We start from the raw sequence: 14000 nt of genomic DNA on the forward strand, positions 1-14000 counted from the left end.
AACATTGCCAAGCCTTTTACTGTAATATGACAAATGCATCTCCTTAACACGGATGGGGCAGTGTAAGTCATCTGGCATTTGTCTGGCTTTTCACAGGTTCTTATGTTCATACTAACAGTTCAACATGACTCACCTACAGTACATATCACTGCCAGCTGTTGTAAACCTTGTTCTGAGTCAGTGAATGACTGTGAGGGAGGATTTTGGCAACGAGTATAATCCTAATGATTTTCCCAAAGAAGAGTGAATTGCTAATCAGTATCCATGCAGGGTGAGTCAGGGTTTCATGTAGGAGTAAAACCGGACTTAAAGGTTACTAGTGGACTATCCCAGTAATGTCCTAATTTTAATACCATTCTTGAGAGGGACAGATGATAGAAATGTTTAATGTACATCCCTGATTCCTTCCGTATTAGAATATTGAGGTCTTTGCAAACTGTTCCTCCCAGAGGAACTCCTGTATTGTTCTATATTTAATGTGACATGAAAATTTTGAATCCCTCTAAGGTGAGGGGGTCCTTTTAAAGCAGTGATCACCAACCAGTGGATCTCGATCTATCGGTAGATCTCAGAGCCTCTTGCAGTAGATCTCGAGCCTCTTGGAATTGATCCAAGGCTAGGGTGGGGGACTGAGTGCCCATGTGCATGCACACAGTGCACCACAGCCCAGCAGGTCAGTCCATGGGGGAGGCAAGGGCTCCCACAGTGAGGGACAGGGCTGCAGAGGCAGGAGCAGGGATAAGTTGAGTGAGGCCCTGGTGCGTTCCTTTACCTGCTGGGAAGGTGCACCCCCAAATAATGTTTTTTTCCCTCTGCCTTGATCTGCCCCCCTCACCCCGACTTACCTGCTGGGCTGTGGGGAGGGAGGGAAGGGGGGAGGTGGTGGTGCACAGTAGATCTTGGGTTGCTTTTAAATGCCAAAGGTGATCTCCTAGATAAAAAGTTTGGAGACCACTGTTCTAAAAGGTAGACAATGTTCAAAGAAATTCTGGACCAAGCTGGGGGCCACAAGCTGGTCCCTTTATGCCAGCTTGCAGGTGGATTTCCTTCAGTGGAAATCATTGGGGCAGAGGTTCAGTAAGCTGCTCTACACGGTTCCCCTCTCAGTTTCGATCATAAAGACATTCTGTGAATGGTGAGAAGCAGGTCAGAGGATTGTGGAGGAGCATTATGCATTGACTAGTCCAAGATATTTACAGTACATACCCGACATTACTGTAATATCTGAGAACATCACTTTTTTTAATAGTATTTATCCTCACAACATTCCTTGGAGGCAAGGGAGTATTATTCATAGTTTGCTGAAAGGGAACAGAGGTAGTGGGTGTGTCTACAGGAGGCTCTTACTGTGCATTAGCCTAATAACACTGCGCAGTAGCATATCATGGCAAAAACCATGTTAATAACCTACTGCACAGTGTTATTAAGCTAATGTGCAGTAATCATCACTAAATAACCATGCGCTGGCGCTACTGTGGAGTAACTCTAGGTACTGCGCGTTTAGTTAGTACTTTAAATGTGCAGTGTCTAAAGCACATTAATGAACATGTAGACGTGCCCACAGAGACTTAAAGGCAGAGGTGTAAGTGGACAGTTCTGTACCCTTGGTGGTGGCACCACATGAAGCAGTGACTGCAGCTGGACTGCTGACAGTGGTGCAGCAGCTCAGAGAGTAGTGGTGGCTGATGCTATTTTTGCATCCCTCCAAGGGTGGTGACTGAGGATGGCGGCCCAGTCACACCCTGCTTACTGCTTAACTGACTTCCTTAAGAGCATAGAGTGAGTTTGTGGTGAAGCAGGGAGTTGTATCTAGGTCTTCAGGTCCCTTTAACACTAACAGTTGGAGCAATCATTTTAGGAGGAGCTGATCAAGAACTGCCCCAGCTGTTGTCCACTTGCTGTGGAGGATGTAAGGTCCCAAGAGCCTGCTTCTTTCAGTCAAAATCCTGTCAGAGGAACAGGGGTTTGGGTTGAGCTTGACATAAAATACTCAGCTTTTTCTTTCACAGTCAAGACAAGCCCTCTGGTATGACAGAAGCCCCTGTGGGTACTTTCTGTGTTTTTCAAAAGGCATGGCAGAGTAGACAGGAGCTGCTGTCTGTTACATCAGCCCTGTCCTAACCCTTCTGCGAGAGTATTGAACTACCTAGCAATAACTTCTACTTAACTTGCTCCACACTGTCTACACTGTATACTTCCTGATGTATATGGACCATAGCCTACTAGTATATTTATATACTATTATCCCCTGGAAAAGGACAAGTATTGGTGGCACAGAGCAAATGACAGCAGAACTCCCACTGGAACATTGCAGCGCTGAGAGAACTTGATGTTATAACAACAACATGATGATACCAGGCCTTCCTGACAAATACTCTTGCCCTCTCAAGAGGCACTGAGACCCATGGTACTTTTCTGCCTATCCTGGCATACAGGAGTACTAAGAGGACCACAGCCCTGGATGACTTTGTAAAAGTGTGGAAGGAGTGGCCACACCTTCACTAGAAGGCCCTCCGGAGAGAAACTTAGCAGGCCTAAGAAAATGAAATTTTCAATCTTCCCTTCTTTGTTTTTCCATGGGACAGCTTGATATGGCTTTATGTCTTTCTGTTATCATATGGACAGCTTCTTATCTCAGCATACTGGTACCACAGAGCCTAGCTGGCACTGAGCTGTTGCAGCCTCCCAAAATGTAGGAAACATGAGCAGGAGTGACATAGCTGGAGCACTCCAGCAGTCTTTGCCTGATGCATGTGGGCTATAGCCTGCTAGTGTATTTATATATCCCAATGTTGCACAAATTACCAATTAGCTCAAATGATGAGCGAGACCTTATGAGGGGGATAAGGCAAGATGCCATAATTATAATATTCAAAAGAGCTCTCATACATACACATACAATCACACTCACAATCACTCTTCAGATGTTATAGTTACCAAAGTCGGTTGCTCAATGCTACACTCAGATGGCCAACTGAGTGAGTATGAGAAGTTAAGAACAGGGCATACAGATCCATCTGTGTTCCAGTGAAGTTGCAAAGTGTGTCCCACCTTCTTGCTATCAGGTCTTCCCTTTTTATAGGGGAATTTCAAGTCTTTGTTCAAAACTTCGGTATTTTTCCATCCTAGCATGAGGCCTATGCATCATTGTCCAAAATGTTGTTCCTTAATCACTCTGTTTACAGCATTCCTTCATTATCACCAGTGTAGGCAATGTCCATCACAAAGGGGAGCCATTAAGCCCTGGGCGGTTGTGCAGACCTTGTATTTTAATCTCGTGTCTCTTACTTTTCTTCTTCTTTACCTGGTACAGATTGGTTCTTCAGCCTGCTTCAGCATGATCCACCGTTTGATAACTTGTTTATTGACGTGCTCACAGCTGCCTCTGCTTTTGCCAATCATTCTACATTCATTCACGCATACATGCAAATATTAAAAAAAAAGAATACAAAAAGAAATACTTATATATATAAAGCTATAATAACAAAATACAAAGCTTGATTCTTAATAACAGCTTAAAAATCATTACATAATTACATAACATAAAATAACTACTATGCCAAGCAATATAAAAGTTTAAAATGGAATCTTAGTCTTGTATTACATGATAATAAGGCCTAATTAAAACTAAATATTATCAGAACAAATGCAAATTAGCTCAAAGCAAATAAACCAATGCTGGTTCAACACTGAGGCTTCTGTGAACAATCCTAGGACCATCCCAAAACTCCACAAAGTCAGATCACACCTTCCAGCTCTGCCATCTCCATAAGATAGGGTGCACAGTAAAGAATCTGGGCCTGTATCTTTAGTATGTATGTACTCTGTAATTAGCAGCAACAGGTCCTTCCTGAGGTTTCTTTTCTACAAAGAAGTATTCCAGATACTTGTGTGCTGCTGATCTTTTGGCTACAAAATGTCTATACATATAAACTCGGAGACCTGATGAAGAATGTGTTGCATTCCAACGCTTATCTCACTTTATCCCAGCTACATAGTTGGTCCAAGAAAAGATATCACCCTAAGAAATCCTTGCCTCTATACATATATACTAATCTTTATAGGCAAATTACCTCAATAACTATGCTGTACATTATGGTATACTGTAATTTCTCCATAAGTACATAATACACAAAACAATAGTATAATACACACCAACTCGCAGAAAATGTATTTCTTCAAATCTGGTAAGATTTGAGTCTTTTCAAATGTATAGCATTACTTAGCATTCCAGATTTTGCCTGCACTATACTTCAACCCAATACACCATAATTTCCCCATGAATATGTTGAAATGCCACTGCTGTAATATAGAGAATTAATGCAGGTTACAATGTTTTAATGAATATGAAACTGAATGTGTAGTAAAAAAAAAAATTTGACTAAATCTTTCTTTTCTGTATCCATTCTTCAAATTTAAATAATGAAATGTAACTAATAACTCATATTTTGAGGACCCCATTCCTTAAATTATAGTTGTAAGAGAGCACTGGATCTGGAGCACACAGGTATGACCCGTGTCTCAAGGATTTGGCTGTGCAGCTGAATTAAGTGATTAGAAGTCACAAGGCAGTTCAGAGGCAGCTTTTTCTAAGAGGGAGTTTATGCTCTCAGAGTCTACCCCTACTCCTTTTTGAAGTGTCAGTAAGACCAGGATCAGACTCAGAGAGGGAGATACAGGGTCAGGGGAAGGATGCAGGGCAATCTTACTGAATCAGCCAGATGAAAAATCTGCAGTTACCTGCAGGGAAATGGAATACAAATAACATTAGGCAGAGGCTAGACAGCCGATCCTGGGTTTCAGGAAGGAATTATGAAGTCTGAAAATGTTGCAGTGAGTTAAGTTGACACTGAACCATGTTTGTTAAATAAAGGAAATGCTGAAGAAAGCGAATAATTTTCCTGCCAAAGAGAGCTGTATTTGACACTGTCTGGTGCAAAGTTGGCCCACTGGCTGACAGTACTCTACATACAATGCAGGAAAAGAAATCTGAGCTTCTCTGTGTTGATGGTTACAGCTGGATACTGCCTTATCTGTAGCTATACTAAAGTGCACAGTTTTGGGTCTGCTTCTGTTTGCCTTGCAACAATGATGTGCTCAGCTCTCTGAGGAGCATGTAGTTCTTTGGCATTCACAGGAACCAGAAAGGCACTGATGACAACCACACGACATAGAACTGCCTCTTCTTTCCTCCTCCTCCCATCAGTTCCTGAATGTTGAATTTACAGTGCTGCAAAACAATCACAAAGACTATTATGCGCTAGTTTAGCTCCCACATTATCTAGGGTCTAAGTGCCCACTAGCATATGCCACCCTCCATAATAAGCTCCAGGCAGATGCATCTATATGCTTACACAGATCTTCCTCTTCCCACAAGTCAGTGGTGCCCTGTGTGGGTACAGAGCTTTGCTAGTGTGCAGCTCATAGCAGGGCTGGGCTACAGGCATCCTCTTTATTCACTGAACTACCATGAAAGTTCCTAGGGAGGTCTTCCAAGTCAGACTGCCTTTAAATATGATTTCATTTGGCCTGCCTGGCAAAGAGAACAACAAGCATAACCATTTTACAGACTGTCAAAAGCTATACTTCAAAATGGGTCCCAGGTTCATTACATCTACACTTGTTTCTGGGGACTCTGCTTCTAACGTGTTTGTCTCGACTGGGTGCTATGCACTTTCCTTTTGCGGTACAGGTGGCATCTTAACCCTGGACCCAAACTGATTGTGCTGAAGTAAAAAGAAACAGCAGAGGACTGTTTACCTGTAAAAGCTACCAAGATGGTTCTCCCATTACAGATGATGTGAAGCAGGGCTATTTTTCACAAGCTGGCAGTTGCGGGGGGCGGGGGGGGGGGGGTTGGCCATCTCTATTAAGTACATAACTCAATGCATAGCTAGGAGAAGGGGTCTGATGACACTATTTCAGCTTTGTTCTCATGGTAACTGTTATGTCATCAGGATACCATGGTTACCATAATATTCCTTATATTTCAAATGTTAAAATAAAGCAAGAGGAAAAAAAAACTTTTAAAAAAGTTCATGAGAAGATATATTTCCCAGAATAAAGCAGAATAAAGGAATCGACAAGAGAAAGACAAAACCAGCATTTCTTTTTTTGCTTCACAGCTCACCATTACAGAGGACATTTTGAAAAAATGAAAGAATGCTTTAGCTAGTAATTACTATTTACAGTGCTGCCCCTGTCAACATATGGTGCATATCCTTGGGGTTTCCCTTCTTTTGGCTCATATCATGAGCAGTTATTTCCTGAGGGCTGAAAAACCACTGATTGCATTTGAAACTTTGCAAGTTTAAATGTCACTTTGTATAAAAACCTCCATCTATACAAAAGTGGAAAAGTGATTACAATTTAAAAAATGGAGCATAGTGGCTCTCACCTTCAGAGAAGGACATGCAAGATGGTTCTTGATTTCAGCCCTAATGGATGGTTTCCAAAATGCAAGAATCCTATTTTGCTGCATTAGCAACATGCCGCAGAGGGGAAATCAAAATGGTGGGTTGTTACTTTCTTGTGTTACTTACTTATGAGTCAGGTGACTTTCTGCCCTCTGGCATCTTACACATAGAGTGGAACCAGCTCTGTAATCCTGGATACAAGACAGTGAGAAATAGCTATGTAGAGAGAGGTCATATCCTCCGATATGGGAAGAGTTTATATTTTTAAAAAGGAACTACTAATTCTAGGTAGAGGGGTTAGGATTAATCTCCAAATAATGTAATGGAGACAACAAAACATAAAATATAATAGGCAATACGTAGAGTTCCAGAAGTGATTTTGATCTTGGGTGCTTCAGTGTTTGGGTGTCCTCCTTCAAAAGGACCAGTTTTTTAGAGGGTGTGTCAAGATGGACACCCAAACCTTGAGTCACAAGTCACTTGTGAAAATATTAGCCATTGAGCCCCTAGTCAATCCTTTACAGGTTCAGTGGGGAAGAGGGAGGCAAATATTAAGGAAATTTAGGGAGTTAAGATTTGATAGGATAATTTTAAAAATAAAACACAGTGTACTTAGCTGTCATAATTGATTAATCCTATCGCTTCTATACTCCTTCCTCCTCTTTTGCATTCTACTATGTGCTTTCACTTCTTGACACAACTTTCTTTAAATTAGATGATAAACTCATGGGGCAAAGATTGTAGCTTCCCATATCTTTGTACAGTACCTAGCACAACCAGGCCCTGGCCTAACTGAGCAGTTTGAAGTTCTTGCCATAGAACAGGGCCATGAATGGTGCATGCCCCCAGTGGCTGGAGGAGCACAGCTGTGCTGGCAGCAGTGGGAGCACAGTGGTGGTGGTGGGAGCATGGTGGCGGTGAGCAGGGAGCTCCCACAGATGCCACCAGCACTGTCAGTGGGGGGGGGTGGCAAGCACCGACTATGGGTCGGCGACCACCCACAGGTGCTACTGGCAGTGTCGGTGGCAGCCAGGGGCGATTATGGACTGCCGGTGCCGGGGTGGCAAGTGGCGACCGCCCACAAGTGCCTTTTTGCAGGGGGTGTACTGCCATGTGCAGGGATTGCATGTGCACACATGTGCACCACCTAGGCTTTGCCCCTGAACAGGGCTGTCCAACTGGTGGTCCATGGGCCACATGTGGTCCTCGAGGGGTTAAGTTGTGGCCCCTGGGCTTTCACCCCACTGCCACTCCCTGCATCATTTTGGCTGAAACAACAGCCAGAGGTTCTGGGCTCCCCTTCCTTCTCCAGCTGCAGCTTCCAGCACACTGCACAGGGAGCTGAGGATGAGTTTGAGCTGCATGCAGTAGGGCAGGAATTGGGGTCATGCAAGGGTACAGGGATTGCACCCATGCGGGCTGGGGCAGCAGTGTGGGTGCCCATCAGGGCACATGTTGCAGTAGGGGATTGGGAGTGGGGACAGGGGGACTATGTCTGCACAGTGCAGCAGTAGGAAGGGTTCACAGTATAGCATAAGGAGGTGCCCATGAGGGTGTGGGGAGCAGTATGGGTATGGGAAGTGTCACCTGGTGGCTCATGGATCACCTGGTGCAGTCCATGCAGCATGTGACACCTTTTGGTGCAGCCCCTGGGGTATATGTGGCCCCCAGGGGCTTAAAGGTTGACAGTCGTGCTGTAGAACATAACAGAAGATGTATATCAAAGACTGGATTTAAAATGCCAAAAGACACTGTTTCTGTTTAAAAACAGACTATAACCAAAACTAGAAGTGTCAGATTTTCTTCTTTTTGTAGATGCGATGTCACAGAAGGGTCCTAGCAAATGTATCCCACCAGCCCAAGAGCTGAGGACCAAATTTCAAGTTTCGAACCCAGCCTGACAAAGTCCAGGAAACAGACCCTGGATTCCTGTGGAGTCAGGATTTTAACCCTATCTCTTTAAAATCTCTCCTCATACACAAACGTTTATAGTCTGGCTGTGGCTATGAGCATTTACAGGAGAGTTTGTAGAGGGAGAGTCAAAAACACAAATTTAATGGAAAAACTGTCATTATGGAAAGTCTATTACTGCTCTAATACAAACAATTTCCATGCCAGCAAACAGCTAGAGGTGTTTCTAATAAAGTTTCTTTCAGGAGATAAGCAATCAGCTGCCCTCCCCTAATGCACACTGTGCCCTGGCTGATTTTGCACATCTGTTGCATTTTTGCAAATATTAGTAAATAATGATTTCATGGCATGCATTGTTGCAAGGCAAATTCAGTAGGCACATCAAGCAGCTGAGGCTGAAACATCTGGGCATGGCTGGAGATGCATACCTCGTTATAACCATCCATTGGGTTTTTTTAGTCCTTTTTCACATGGAAGGAAGTTAGTATGAACAACTGTACAGTAAAAAGGGAAGATGCCTACGCATGTAATCAAAGGGCCATGTGTCTGTGTAGTCTATAGGACCAGTGCAGTATTTTTTAAAATGGAGAAGTCCCTCTCACTCAAAATACAGTAGTCCTATAATAGCTAAATATAGGGGAAAGTATAGAAACTAGGGTGTCCTTGTTACTCCTGCAGAAAAGGATCCTGCCAAGAGTTTGGTCTAAGCAGATATATAGAATTCAGTATTGGATTTCATCCACTAGTTCTCAGTGCACAATAGCTATTGCAACGGTGTGGTTAACAAATATATGAATAGCAATGGTACCAGTGCGACCAGTTTATGGCCAAAAGGAATGGTGATGCCTGGGGACCTGAACTGATTACAGCTCTAGGATCAATACAGTAAACAGAACTTATTTCTATATAATTTTTCTCATACATTATTTCTGTGGAGCAGAATTCTCCTATTTCTGGCAGTCTCTTGTTATCTCCCAAGTGCCTTCAGCATCTAGAAAGAAGGTCAAATTCCATTCTGGCTTCATCTGGATTTTATGGAGAGTAAATCAAGTAATACCACTTATTGACTGCATATGATTTATTATGGCAAGATGACACAAATATATTTGGAGATTTTCATTTGCAGAAAATAATTTTCTTGATCAAGAAACCAAAGTTCTGCACATTACACTTAGTATGAAGAGACTGGCATTAACTCTACAAGGCTGCTTCCTTCTGCTCCCTGACATGATTTTATATCTTTCCCTTTGAATTCTGCGGGTTGATATTCTTTCCTGGTCTCACCATCACCTCCCATTATTGAACTGCCAACATTACCTTTTCTTTATATCTTTTGTGAAAAAAGCCCCTTTTATCAAGCTGGGCTCTAAAGTTATCCTGGCATGATTTATAGAAGCTCATACATTCATGAAGTCTTGCTCATTTACAAAATAATAATAGCAGGGTGATGAGAGGGGATAGAAAACATTTACAAAATCATAAAAATAATAGAAGAGTGATGAGAGAGGATACACAACAAATCTGCTGATCTTTCCTAGAGTTCAGGTTTCCTAAAGTATTTCTTTGACTGGGAATGCTTCTCAAAGTAGGAAATATCGGATCTCTTTTGGAACATCTCTCAAGGTACAGAGTAACTGATCACTTTTTCAATGTTCTATTTAAAGAAAATGCATTGCTTCTTTCCTTCTGCCAGAACCACTGCTTAATTTCCTCAGTACTCCTAATGCATGTAAGTCACTCTGCTTTTTAGTTATTCTTAAAGCTTATAGAAACTCTTCCTGGAACAAACAGCCATACTGTACCATGCCTTTTTTGAGTTTAAAAATATACCGATGTTTAGAATTCAAGAATGCATAGCTCAAACCCTGCTTCTGTGGGTAGCTCATTTTTATAACGTTATTTTCTTTTATTTAGCATGGAGATTGCCATGTAATTTAATATTTCTGCATGTACAAAATGGTACAGTTACTAAAGTTTATAGACAGTATTTTGCAAGAGCTGTAATGAAGGTTTTTATTGTAACATGGACAGAATCATAAAATAATGTGTGTTATTGCTTCAATACTATAGACCAAATGATGAGTAGAACACTATCTGTAAAGGTCTTTGTCATATGAATGACCTAAAGTTTCCAAAAACAGTCTGAACTCAAATTAGACAGAAAGCTTGTTCTCAAGAAGGGAAAAAATCTAATAATACATTGGTCACAGTTATGTATGCCAATTATATACTCAGGAAGGACATACCAGGCATTTTATAGGCTGCTTTTTCTCTGGTTGAATAATACTGGTATACTGTACACCACTGTAATAATATCCTGATTTGAAGTCTTCCTTTCTTGTTTTCAGACTGACTGTCCTTGTGTGCCATACAAAATGTGGCTCAAATTCTGTAAGCTTTATTCTGTTACATAAAACTCTGGGCCTAGTTCTTTGATTTTCAGTCATAGGGCAAGTTAAACCACAGCAGAATGCTAGCTATATGTGTGGTACCATCTTTCATAAAGGAAGGGCCTGCATCGCTATTGTTTTACTTTTAAGGCTTTCTAATCAAAATAAAATGAATGATGTACTGTCACAGGCCTATAGCACATGAATCCAAACTCTGAACTATGACTTACGCATAAGAATAGCATCTGCAATTAAATTCTGCATAAGTTATGACAGATAATATCTTCCTGCTTCAGTGTATTGGCTAATATGTGGTCAGCAGAGAGTGTGCACAACTAAGTGCATTGTGGGAGTTGGGGGTGGGGAGCAAGCAGGAAATTTATTTTTTCAGTTTTTCTGAAGCATCCTGTATATGCTGTTGCTGAAAGGAGGATTCATGAGTAGATGGACCACTCATTGTATGTTCCAGAATAGTAATAGCTGTGCATCCTCCCACTATTACTTTCCCATGAAAAAATAATGCCCACAGCATGAAGCTTGAGGGTTGTGAAGGGTATTCAGTAGGGCATATGTCAAAGTACTAATAGATTTCAGGGAGGTAAATTTGTTTACTTGAGAGTGGACTACTGAAAGCACATATTTTTCTGCTACTTTTTGCAAATGTCTATTTGACAACTTGATACACTATATAGAGAAAAAAATTCAATTCAGCAGGTCACTTCTTCAGTTACTGTATACTGAGGAAGCTCTCAGAAGCTCTCACTCCAGTCTTCTGGATTCACTAAGGAGATGGTCCACAAAATGGGGAAGGCCAGAGTTAAAAAATAAAAAAATAAAAAGGACTCCACCATTACCCAGGCCTCTTCCATACATCAGTAAAAAGGGACAAAAGACACAAACTTACTTTTTTCTTTTTTACAGGTCACCTTTAAGCAACATTGCTGAATTTTTACCCCTTTGCAATGACTTTAGCTTCTAGCAAACAGCTTTAAAAAATGGAAATACTTTCCAAGCTGATGGACATGCAACAGGTTTCACAAAGCAAAGCCACTGCCATTTCAAAAACAAGTCAAGAAGTGAAGCTGGTAGTAGCTTCCATTTTTTACTATTTACTTATAGCTTTTTTTTTATGTTTCAAAGGGAAACATGTTCAGAAGCATACATAAACAGTCTTTAAATGGATATGTTCCCATTTAATTTTCATAACATGGAACATTCTATGTTATACATTGCTGTAGAAAGCTATAGTATCTTGTAATTAGCTATTGTATATATTTTGCCTTTATTATGATTTTCTTTTCACGTTTTATAATGCAGGAGCATCCAGGTTTTGGTATTTGACTAGAGGTATGAAAACACAATGCATTCACTGTGCAGTAATTTGAGTTTGCACCAAGATAAAAGTGGAATGGACACAAATGCACTCCTGTAAAGCTCCCAGTCCTAGATATAAGTTTCCTTTCAGAAGGTGAGGAGTAAGTATATTCTAGTGTAAGCTTCACCGATGTGCAGGCTGTGTGTTCACAGCTCATGTCAGGCCCATCCTGAGATAGCTTTCTGCTCAATGCAAATAGGCCATGGTTGTTTCCCGGCCACCTACTAGTGAGTGGTGCTATAGCAGCTACCTGCTACAGATGGCTACTTATACTGGTGTCTCTGCTCTGGACACCAGTATAATTTTACTCTAGAGTAAAATTTGAAGTAAATTACTTAGCAGTAAATATGTCATGTGTTCCCACCCTGGGATTCTGGAGGTTTGGCTTAAGTTTTCTGTAGTGCTGTAGAGTTCCTGTGCAGTCACTTAATTTCTCTGCATTTCACTGCTCTGTTCATAGAAATGTGGCAACGCTCCACTTCAGAGGGGTTTTGTATGGATAAGTGCACATCCTACAGTGAGTGACAACTGGCTGTATTCATATGTTCATTGGAGAGATTTAGCAACTGGGAAACAGAACAGTGACAAATAACTTTTTTTTGTTTATTTGCTAGTTTCTTAAATAATCAAATTGAATAATCCTGGCTTTCATTTTCACAGGGCATCAAAAGCATCTCAGAAATATAGGAACAGAGCTCTGCTTTAAAGAAATTTATTTGGCTAAGATCAAATTTGCAGCATTTGTGATCTCTTAGTTTGAATGTCAAGTCTATGTATATTTTCTGTCTTCACAGAAACTTGCTTATAATTATTGGAATATCCCTGAAAGCAAGAGGGCAGCAACTGAACAACCTTTAGCTTGTGCTATACAGCTCAGCAGTCAAACAATCTATTATCTTTCTTATTGATTCAGAGGATTGACACGTATCACTAATATATTGCATTCATATACAAAAATAACACAAGGAATGTACTTAATTGCATTATTACTCACTTCCTACTTCTAACTTAAGGATATGTTAGTAAGAGTGTTATACCAACTGTTGACATAGTACTAACAAGAAGGAATATAGTACAATGTGTTGTAGGAGTACAGTGATACATTTTTGTTGTGTGGGCTGGCAAAAGTTCTTTTTTTAAAATATTCTGATTACATAGACTACATACTCTTAGCTCAGTTGTCTCCAGTTATGAGTATTCTAGCACCCACCTCCTTCTCTTATGTGGGTTCCTATCAGAGGTGGCATTTTCATCTAATTGTTCTATCACTGGACGAGGGCTCAGAAATCCTGGCTTCTAGCCCAGACTTGAATGATTGCTTGATATATGTCATTAGGCAGGTCATATAGGTTAATCTGTCTCTCCACCTTCCTATTTGTAAATTCAGATAACAGTGCTTAACTGAGGTATGTTCTGTCCTGCTCTAGATAGTAGTATTTCTGGTTAAATAATCAGAATTTCTGCCTTCTTTCTGGGTAAGGCACTTCTCTATACACATGTCCCTCTGGGTTCTGCACTGGGCAAATGTCACAAAACTGTGCCCACAGTGGTAAATAGTAGGGCTGTGTGAAATGGCACCATACCATTTTGCCTTGAGTTTCGAGGTTTGGACGGAACAGTGTTTCATATCGACTTTCATTTTGATTTGAAACAGCTGTTCCGTTTTGCTTCATCAAAACAGTAAAGTTGTTTCGACTTTGTTTTGATGTTTAGCTACATTGTCCGGGGATGGGAAGTCAGCCCAGCTGGTTTGACTTCCCATCCCCGGCGTTATGGTCGAAATGTTTTAACTTTTGAAACGTTTCAACTAGCCTCGTTTTGTTTCAAGGCTGTTTTGATGCCCTTTGTTTTATTTTGATTTTGCTGTTTCGACCTCGAAATGAGTTGAAACAGCATTGAAATGAAACG

General features: G+C 41.1%; 1 long non-coding RNA gene across 1 annotated transcript in view; it reads right to left on the reverse strand.

Moving 5' to 3' along the window:
* LOC109299503 overlaps positions 1-13097 on the reverse strand; it is a 19279-nt gene extending 6182 nt beyond the window's left edge. The window contains exons 1-2 of the long non-coding RNA XR_002097897.1: positions 13087-13097; positions 12539-12540 (exon numbers count right to left, since the gene is read on the reverse strand). This is a non-coding gene — a long non-coding RNA (uncharacterized LOC109299503). The remainder of the gene's footprint in view (positions 1-12538; positions 12541-13086) is intronic.
* Positions 13098-14000: the final 903 nt, after the last annotated feature.

The sequence above is a fragment of the Gavialis gangeticus genome, unplaced genomic scaffold, assembly GCF_001723915.1.
Source record: "Gavialis gangeticus isolate Ggan-Ray unplaced genomic scaffold, GavGan_comp1, whole genome shotgun sequence".
NCBI lineage: Eukaryota > Metazoa > Chordata > Crocodylia > Gavialidae > Gavialis > Gavialis gangeticus.